Source organism: Ornithodoros turicata, chromosome 1 (genome assembly GCF_037126465.1).
Source record: "Ornithodoros turicata isolate Travis chromosome 1, ASM3712646v1, whole genome shotgun sequence".
Classification (NCBI taxonomy): domain Eukaryota; kingdom Metazoa; phylum Arthropoda; class Arachnida; order Ixodida; family Argasidae; genus Ornithodoros; species Ornithodoros turicata.
Window position 1 is genome coordinate 113,925,616 of NC_088201.1, and position 10,049 is coordinate 113,935,664.

The following is a 10,049-nucleotide window of genomic DNA, read 5'->3' on the forward strand; positions in this document are numbered from 1 at the left end:
GTGCGAGAGGCAGCCTTCCTTTGTTCACCGGCTTTCAAGTTTCAAGGCTTCCTTTTGCCTCACTTAAAGGTTAGCTATGCCGGTATCCCAAATAGTCGAAACGGTTGTGATATTCTGAAAGCCCACATCCAGCTCTCCGCAAAATGCACCTTCATTCTCTCAGTTCGGTACAGTACCATGTAAAAAATAAATAGATAATTCATTCCGAAACACACATGGGCGCGGCCATTTTTTTGACGTAGATGCACACGAACGGGCATTGTGACGTGTACGCGCCTTCGTACTTGTCAGTGGATCCCAGCTACAGCTTCTCGCGGCTTCACGTATATGTGCTTGAAGATGGCGGACAGCCGGGTTCCACCGTTCCGCGAACAATAAGTAAACAGTGCAGCAGCTGCGAACTCATTCGCGACCCAACCTCTGTGCGATGTTGTGACTGGAATTCGTCGTTTGTGTTTTGTGAGCACGTACAATTTGTATCAAGTCGCGTCTGCGTTAGCCCCTTTACAGCACTTGCCCATTGTAGAGACTGACGTTTCGACAGCCGTTTTAGCAAGAAAATGCCGACAGCGTTTTATTCTTGCAGAAAAAAATTATGCTATGTATTTGAGAAACCGCATACTGCTATGGGACAAGTTTTACGTACGATTTATCAATGTGCAACACCGTCAATGATGGTATATAACGACGAGAGACGTAAAACGAAATAGAAATCACATTTTCAACTTTTTGTGGGATTCTCCATTTTCCAGAAGCTTTCTTTGAATCACACACTCCCATGTCACGCTGCGTTGTGTGGCACGCCACAAACTGCTCCATTTTATGTCTAACGTCTCGATATTGTTTGTAATGAGCACCGTAGCACAAAAATATGCACACGAAAGCTCCAGAAGCCATATGGTTGCACACTATGCAGACGCAAAAGAAGTACAAGAGCACATATTGCCACTTAGAAATGGTGTTTTCAGAAATGTGGGGTCTGAAGAATTTGGGCATAGCATAGATCCTAGAAATCAGGTGCACCTTATCGTTCTGTAGAGTGTTGTTTCAATTCACAACTCAGTCCATGGGGTGTAAAAGTGTTAGAGGCAATTATGTGACTTGTCGTCCTGGGTGACATCACTGGCAAGCCTCGGAAATAATTCCGAGCTCAGGAATTATCGTACAAATCACTTTGTATTTAATATTTATCATGTAGGACATGATAAACAATATGTAAGTTGCAACCCTGTCTGCAACATTCTCGATTGCCTCTTACCTTTACAGTTAGAGACATGTTACCAAACCATTTGCAAAGGACACTCTTACAGGGGCCGTTGAACTTGAGTTTTTAATTTATAAAATTTATAAAAATCAGTATACAATAAGTAATATAAATTCATATGAAATAAAATTCATAAAAAATTATAAAAAATAAATAGAAAGGCTTCATGGAAGCAATGCGATAGCATACCCATTGCACACGAAGCACAATTATATATGCTTGGACATCATCTAATTAATCTTCTGAACCATCTGTGTGGCTGCATACGAATTTTTTTTATGCGCATGCTCTACCTTCCTATTCCTACATGTGCAGGCGAATAACAGTGAATATATGTGAAGTGGCAAAAAGCAATGCTAGACTCTACCATCATTGTGCCCCTTTAACTTTTCCACATTTATGTCTGGTGAGCAGGGAATATCTCACTAAAAAAGAAGACATTTGTGCATTGTTTGGCAAGCAAATAAATATGTTTATTTACATTTTCCATCAATCAACAATGTTGTGACCTGGTCCAAATATTAACGTCAACAAGGAAAGTACCTACAAATTATTCCTATGTACTCAAATGCAGATATGACAATTCTCTTTTTGTACCTCAGCACCGTACAGTTTCAAAATTAACAATCTGCACAGCATCAGCAATCTTAAAGTATCTCAAGAGGGGAATCACATAAAGCTCCAATAATAGACTGCGCAAACAAAGCTCCAAAAAACAAAGTACTTTAAGAAAAATCTGAATAATCGGATGCCATTGTGATATGTACTACTATGCACAGTTCATGAATGGAACATGTTACCTCATTGCATTGCCTCCATGTGAGCACTAGAACAGGCAGCTTTTTAGGTCGCTCTTTTCGTGTTTTTCTATGGTCTTTTTTTGTTTTCTGTTTTTGCGATAGTAAGCATGGCCATAGTCAAACACAAGCAGCCAAGGACAGGATGAGACATCTACAATGCGACTGCTAGCTCTCAACTGATATATCTACTAGCAGACTCTGGAATATACACATATATGCTGCTACGCAAATGACAATTTAACCAATAGAATAACAGACAAGAAAAAAGGGTTATATATCTCCCCCTCTCCTCATTCTATTTCAACTGGCCTCGGTGGCTCAGTCGGTAGCGTGTTCGCCTTCTGATCCCGAGATCGCGGGTTCAAACCCGGCCGAGGACGCCAGCAACTTGGTGGCAGGGTACAAGTTGCTTAGACACGCCGTCTTCCGCGAGGGACGCTAAATACGGGGTGCCGTGTGATGAGCTTTCATCGCACGTTAAAGAACCCTCAGGTGGGCAAAAGCAATCCACAGACCGACCGCTGTGGCGTCGCTCATGATCTCAGTTGCCTCGCGACGTAAACACCCAATTATTATCATTCTATTTCACAGGCAGCCCTAGTATAATTGTGAGTGCGCCCGTGCGTCTCCTTTGAGATAACGTATCTCGGACAGAAGCAAATCCAACAGCGGACTGCTTACACATGCAACTGTCTTGGATTTCTCTAACCACTTGTTGTTTAACCGCTGCCTTGAGCTCTGTGTTCTGGAAATTTAGGCAGCATCCAGAGTCCCTGCAATGTGTTGCCATGTTTCTTGAGGGCACCAAAAGTCTGTCCTTGGCTGCCTGTGTTTCACTATGGCTCTCAGATACAAACTACCCCATTTCAACGCAGTAGGAAACATAGATTTGTAAATAGCATCTGTTGATTGCACTCTCCATAACCCCCATATAAAGGATCATAGTGGATACTACATCTTGTGCGATAATGTCAGGAACGCCAAAAAGCTAGAGTTGAAACCGCTCTTACCTCGTAGTAGTAGTGTTTGTGTGAAGCTACGCAATTCCTGTCCTGCAAATAATTTAAACCACATGTTTCATCTGCCAGCGTGATGATCCCCTGAAAAGCAATTCACACTTGGCCGGAACTACCGGTTCTGAAACCTATCCCTGACAACCCGAGGGCTGCGGTGGAAACACACACACACACACACACACACACACACGGGCTATGTTCTCACTGTGTATCAGCTGCTCTGGCTACTAAGAAGAACATGTTCCAAATTAATATAACTTCGCTTGACATGATACGCCGGTGAAAGCTAACTAATAAAATTAGTAGTTAAATGTACAATACATAAACACTTGTCATAACATGACAGTTTCCTTCCTGCATTCATGCGCTACCATTCAACCCACATAAAGAGTGTACTGAATTTTTTTTTTATAGCATTACACGCTCGTTTGACAGAACTTGAACAAGATTACATAGCACACGATAAAAGTAGAGTGAACATAATATGCAGAAAAAAATGGCTAGGAAGCAAGCAAGCTGGTGAAGATGATGCATGATGTAAAACCCCGAGACTAGGGAACACAATGGGACGTGTTTGTGTCTGTCCCTTCGTGTTCCCTACACTCTTAACTCGGTACCCTTTATTGTAACTTTTAGCAATGTGTAACCTTTATATAGACGTAGATTTCCAAATATCGTAGAGGTTACACGTCCGATACCTCTATTTAGAGGTTGAACACAACATGTAACGTGACACTGGAGGAGCAATAGTGGTTACTTCAGTGTTCAACGGAAATCCAATCGTCGTAACTTGTAAATATACCCTTTATAGAACGTTGTAACTTCTAAACGAATTCTGCGTTTGAATTTCCTTCGTTTGTTTTTCTTGTTTGTTTGCAAAGTAACCTGTATAAAAGGTACTGCACAATAGTCAATGTGTTCTCGTTCAATCCGCACATTCAATCATTCAGTACCAGAGTGTCGGATCAGTGTGCGTTACGTTATTGTGTCTGCGCGTCTGTACGAACTGCAGATCGTGTTCAGAACTGTGAAGATGCACAAGTGTCAAGTGACGGAACTTTATCAGGGTATTTCTACGGTATGTTCACTACAAAGTTTACGTGGTTACGTTTTTGCTGGACAGTCTAGGAACCCTAATCACAGCACAGTCTGTCTCTTTAACACGGTTCAACGGTTCAACACACTGTGTACGTGTGTGTCTTACGTCCGTTATTTGCTTAGTCCTTTGTCATCCTTGTGTTTTACTTCTTCGTGTGCTTCAGGTTAACCATAGCCGCGTCACTGATGTGTCATTCTGACATATCAGAAAGGAATAGAAATGTTTCCGGCGTACTGGAGAGGAAGTTGCAACAACGTGAGGACTGTAAAGAGTATACCTCATTGAAACTGAATGTCGTTCACCACAGCTGGAGTGTTGATATTGCGACGCCCTCGTGCTCTTGCCTCAGCTGTAGTTCCAGGTTTGGCCAATTAAATAATACATACGCTCCAGTTCCAATTATTTATTTATTTCATTTGTTGTGCATGTGAACCTGTACATGCAGTGATCACTCACTTTTCGCCAATGGATGTTCTTAGATGAATTACGTATATTATAGTCATATGTTCCGAATGACAGTATGCGTTCTGCACTGATGAGAGTTCATTTTGAACACCATTTGTTTGTAGCGTCTGTGAAGAGGCGAGCGTTTTAGAGACACCCATGCCTGGCGAAACTGTAACTTTTACGTCGGTGTGGCGGTTGGGAGACAGTAACCTCTATTTATAGGTGATCTGTGTAACGTTTGTAGAGGGTATTGCCCATAGGTTACAAGGTAACTTCCGAAATAGAGGGTAAAAATTTTGAAATTTTTACCCTTTACTAGAAGGTACCAGGTTTAGAGTGTAGTCTTGGGGTTTTACATCATGCATAATGTGCAGCTTTCCATTCACGCTTAAGGGCTGTAGCAGTAATGCATGAAGGCCACTGCTAAGTTGTGTTGAGAAACACCACTTTCTGTTTGCCATGTCTAAATGAAGCGTACCTGACCTGATCCAAAGTAACTGTTCTGAGTCTGGAACACAGAAAGAGAAAAACAGAACACACACCGCAACATTGACAGATAGGCAAATGAGCTGTGGCAAGCTCCACCTTGGAACAAAGTCAACAAGTAATTCACCAAAAGTCAATGAGTGCCTGAAATATAACATCAGGACGGTCCAGGTCAATTCCCGGGGCTAGCACTGACTGGCTTTTTCAGGAATTATTTGTTGAAGTTTCCATGTGCTTGAGAACATGCACCATTCTTCAACCACTGTATCCTCTTGAGGTGATTAGGGTTTGTCATCCCTAAGAGACTCCCTTTCTGGCATGTGTCCATATGGTTGCTCATCACTGCAGGAAAAAAAAAGCATTTAATGAAAAGAAATGGATAGTCATATTTACTTTAGAATGATTGTGCACAACAGAAAGAAGACTTTCGCACAGAAGGCTGTACTTCCTGAGGTCTAACGTCTAGTTACAAAATTCCAGAATATATAAGACATGTTGTAAGGTAGAAAACAAGTAGAGCTATTGAGTTGTCGAGTTGAGTTGTTGAGTTGAGGGGGAGCTGTACCCCCTTTTTATTTTGTTATATATGATTGTATAATTATCTTTATGTCTGTACCAACCCTCACTCTCTACATTACAACATGTTTTTGTATATTCTGGGATTTTGTAACTTCATGTTAGACATTAACAAGAGCAGCCTTGTGCACGAAAGTCTAGTCTCATTAAAATTTAGATGCTCTCAACAGACTTCTTTCTGTTGTGAATCTCTATCGCAGCATACCTGCACATTGCTGTTCCACGTACTGTGACTTTGCAGTAAGAGTATGGGCTTTGGGTAAAAAGACTACACAACACTGCTAAGGTATTTTTGCCTATCGAGCAGTATGCATGTACGCAGTATGCACACAGTATTTGTGCACCGGACCCACTAAAAATGTAATGAGTGTGGCATTGCCCACGGTAATGCACCAAGTTCAACACAATTATTATAGAATCCAGGTATTTTAGCTTACATGTCAATCCAGTACCACATCATGTGTGAAGTTGTGACATTTTCCATTTTTTTAGCTCTCAGAAGACAGACAGTGAATTAATAAGAGTAGACAATGTTAACATGAATTCTGGGCTATTCTTCAATTAAAGGTTCACAGATAGTAAAGGCACCTTCCTTAATGGACGTTGATGACACTGAAAATTCTAAAATGTTATGAGATGCGACGTCGGCTTCTGCGTGTCAGAAACTATGTCCGATTGTATGTCCAATAGTAATACAGCTAACAGTAACAAAATTGTGCAAAAGACAAATTAACTGAACTAATGTGACGTACCTTCTATATCAGACAGTGAAGCTTGTAACACCTCACCCACAGGAACCAGTGTCCAGACAGCAAAAGTGCTTGAAGTGGGAGATAGCAGCTAATCGAAATGGCGACCATTGTTTTCCACCCTGATAAGCACAGGTTGTAACTTTGAGGGCAGATTTAAAAGCGGTGTCAAGATGTCTGCATGCGAGCGCACATGAAAAGTTGAACATAGGTGAATACTCAAATTATAACATCACATTGTCATACCTGTTGGTCGAGGTAGACTGCAACTAACGTGTCAGCAATTTCTTCATGCACCAGATGCAAGCCAGATCCTGCTTCATTTCCGCCTTCAGCGTGCACCTGTGATAATTCAGAAGTTAGATTATCAACGCTATTGTGTTTTTAATCGTAGTTATATCAGAGTAAGCGCAGTAGGACAGCTGCACAATCGATTCATTAAGCTTGCTATTTTTTATATCTGAACTTCGACATACCATTTCGCTCTCGTTTTTTGCCTTGATCCTCCGTGGCACGTTCAAAATGTTGTGCGTCGGGCACCTCAGATTTTCATCAGACGATTTCGTGCCGAGATTCCAAATTGCCTCTGGAGTCGCGCGTAACCTATGATAACATTCGTGGACGAAATCCTTGCAGTGAAAATTAGCAGGCACCACTGTCAGCCAAGAGCTTCGCACTGCTTGGTCTTTTGGCAGCTTATAATAGGTAACACTTGAATGCTCCGATGAATTGTTCTAACAGCGTAGCACCGTCGCATCTTCGACAACTTCACCGTGGCATATCACGTATCATATCGCTCCAGCCCATAAGAGGCAAGGTCAGAACAAGGAAGTGCACTTTCCAAGCGACGCCGTGCCAAAAAATATTCATATGCTTTGTTTCCGGCTTAGCAATAACATAACAGCTGTTCGCTTATGTACGATGCACAGAGGACGAAACGAAAGAAGCCAAGCGGCCAAGTCAAGAGTTCATGCCAAGCCAAAGACAGATAAACCGAGAGCAGTGACGTTGGTGCGTCAGTGCGCAGGGTTTGCCGGCGGTCTGACGGGCGGGCTTGAGAACTAAAAATGTTTCCTAAACAACTACGAACAGTTGGACCAAGATATTTCGCACATATATTCAGTATTCGCTAACGAACACACAGCGCGAGTATCGCTCAGTTCTGCGGCACTTCAAAATCAGCATACCTTACGTTTAAGGTTTGTGCATGCTTGTTTTCTCAACGATTACATGTGGTAGAGGTGCGCAGCACACAGCTTAGTATCCGAAGTAAACAGCTTTATTCGTTTGCGTTTTCATTGCCTGCAGAATCTGGTTGCGAATCACTGACGAATTTATGCGAACTGTGGGACTGTGTGTGATGTGCGTGTGTGATATGTAGTTTGGTGTATCCGAATGGTTGTTAAATAATGAGATTCTACTGAGGTAACGTTTAATGCTGTTTGTGTTTATTACGATATGGCTTCAGAAATGCCTTCCCAGTGTCGACATCAGTTTGCAACGGAGCTTTACTCCATTGCTGAAGTCGCACGTTCAAACAGCACGTAGCGCAGTTATTTCAGATGGTACAAGTTGCAAAGTGCAGATATATTTGTTCAAATCTCTTCGGTTCATGTACTATTTTATAGGAGCTTGTGATATCTTGAGCTGGGAGTGATGAAAGCAGCGGTGGCCTATTCAATGAACAGTCTGATAAGTATAGATAAGCTTGGCTGCAAAGGAAATGGGTTACCTTTTTACATCTGACTGCGCTGTTCTCCAAGGTTCCTTGTCTTTGGTATAACCGTTAATCTGGTTATTGAGTGAGCTAGTGTTTCTTTTGTAGTTTGTTATTACCTAATAGCTTCAGTTACGGTTGTCAGAAGGCTTGAACGGCGTCTGATTTCGTCCATTGACAGCCTCACGCATGTGTAAAGGACTGGGTGTCTCTACAACAATGAAGAACAGGGAATAAACCAGAAGACGAAGATATTGCTTGGACCTGCCAGTGATTAAGCTGCTCCCGCATCACACCATCTATACTCCGAAAGAAGCTGCGGTAAAACACTGTCATGCATGTGTTCCTACTGGACGCAGAGTGCCTGTTTTTGACGTCTGTTTAGGGCAGTGTTTGAGCTGGCGTCCCACTAGATGGACTGACCTATGTTATTGGTTATTTATTTATCTATTATACCCTCAAGGCCCGTTGGGCATTACAGAGGGGAGTGGGAAAAGAAAATACAAAACCGTAATAAATAACAGTGAACAAAGGTAAGTAAATCAAGATGCTAAATTAGAATGCAACAAATTGATGAAGAAGTGTATAATACAAGAGCCAGTGAGTTGGGCGAGTTTATATTAAGGTGCACAGGTTGATATGACACAAAGTGGTGTTATTGTGAGTCAAGAAAGGAACATAATGCAGAGCGAAATCGGGAGTGATCGCGAATGTGTATGATATCACTAGGAGGGTGGTTCCACTCAGCAGATGTGCGGGGGACGAAAGACTGCCGGCACGTGTTGGTGTGGTATGACGTTAGGCCTAACTTATGTTGATGATCAATCCGAGATGAAATGTAAGTGGGCGGAGGTAGAAGTTCACCACGCAAACAAGGCAGGTCATAGTAAAGTTTGTGAAGTAATGATAAACGAAAAATTTTACGACGTGAAGCAAGGGAAGGGAAGGCAAGAGTGTCTTTATCGTACTAATACTCGATGTGCGAGAATAATTACCTGTAATGAAACGCGCAGAATTATTTTGGACAAGTTCGATTGCATTAATTAGTGTCGCTGAGCTAGGATCCCATATGGTGGCGGAGTATTCTAATTTTGAGCAATAGAGCAATGTTTTTAGGGATAGGGGGCTGAAGAGAAGTTGCGACGAAGGTAGCCTAACATGCGGTTTGCGTTGTTAATTATGCTCTTTATGTGAAACGACCAGGATAACGACCAGTTAAGTTATATGAAGACCAAGGTACTTCCATGATGAAACATTTTCAAGAGTAATATCGTTAAGATAGTAAGTAGAAGGCGGTAACATATTTGTTCGAGATATGCGCAAGGCTTTACATTTAGTAATATTTCATTTCATTAACCAAGTGTCACACCATTCAGAGATAGCAGTTAAATCTTGTTGTAACAAAAACATATGGTTAGGATTAGTGATTTGACGAAAAATTACACAATCATCCGCGAATAAATTAATGTTACAGGGAACACAGTTAGGTAGATCGTTGATATAGATTAAAAACAAAAGGGGACCAAGGACGGAACCTTGTGGAACACCTGAGTGGACTGGGCTAGGCGTGGAGTCATAGCCGTTAGCTGTGACGTACTGTGAACGGTTAGACAGGTAATAATGCAACCAAGAGAGAAGATTATGGTCAAGATTTGGTTTACTTAGTTTAAGTAATAGAAGTTTATGACATAGTTTATCAAAAGCTTTAGAGAAATCGCAGATGAGCTACGATCAAAAATTAGGTGAAGTTTGTGAGTGAAAGAAAGAAGTAGTGTTTCACAGGAACATTTTTGTGAACCCAGGTTGTGCGTGAGAGAAAAACGAGTTTGTTTCAAGAAAAGACGCTAAATGTGAGAATTAAACGTGTTCTAACAATTTGCAGGGGATGCTGGTGA

General features: G+C 41.7%; 1 long non-coding RNA gene across 1 annotated transcript in view; it reads left to right on the top strand.

Annotated features, from left to right (window-relative positions):
• Positions 1–8,379, top strand: part of LOC135368119 (uncharacterized) — a 130,696-nt gene extending 122,317 nt beyond the window's left edge. Inside the window, exon 3 of the long non-coding RNA XR_010414681.1 lies at positions 8,336–8,379. This is a non-coding gene — a long non-coding RNA (uncharacterized LOC135368119). The remainder of the gene's footprint in view (positions 1–8,335) is intronic.
• The last annotated feature ends 1,670 nt before the right edge of the window (positions 8,380–10,049 follow it).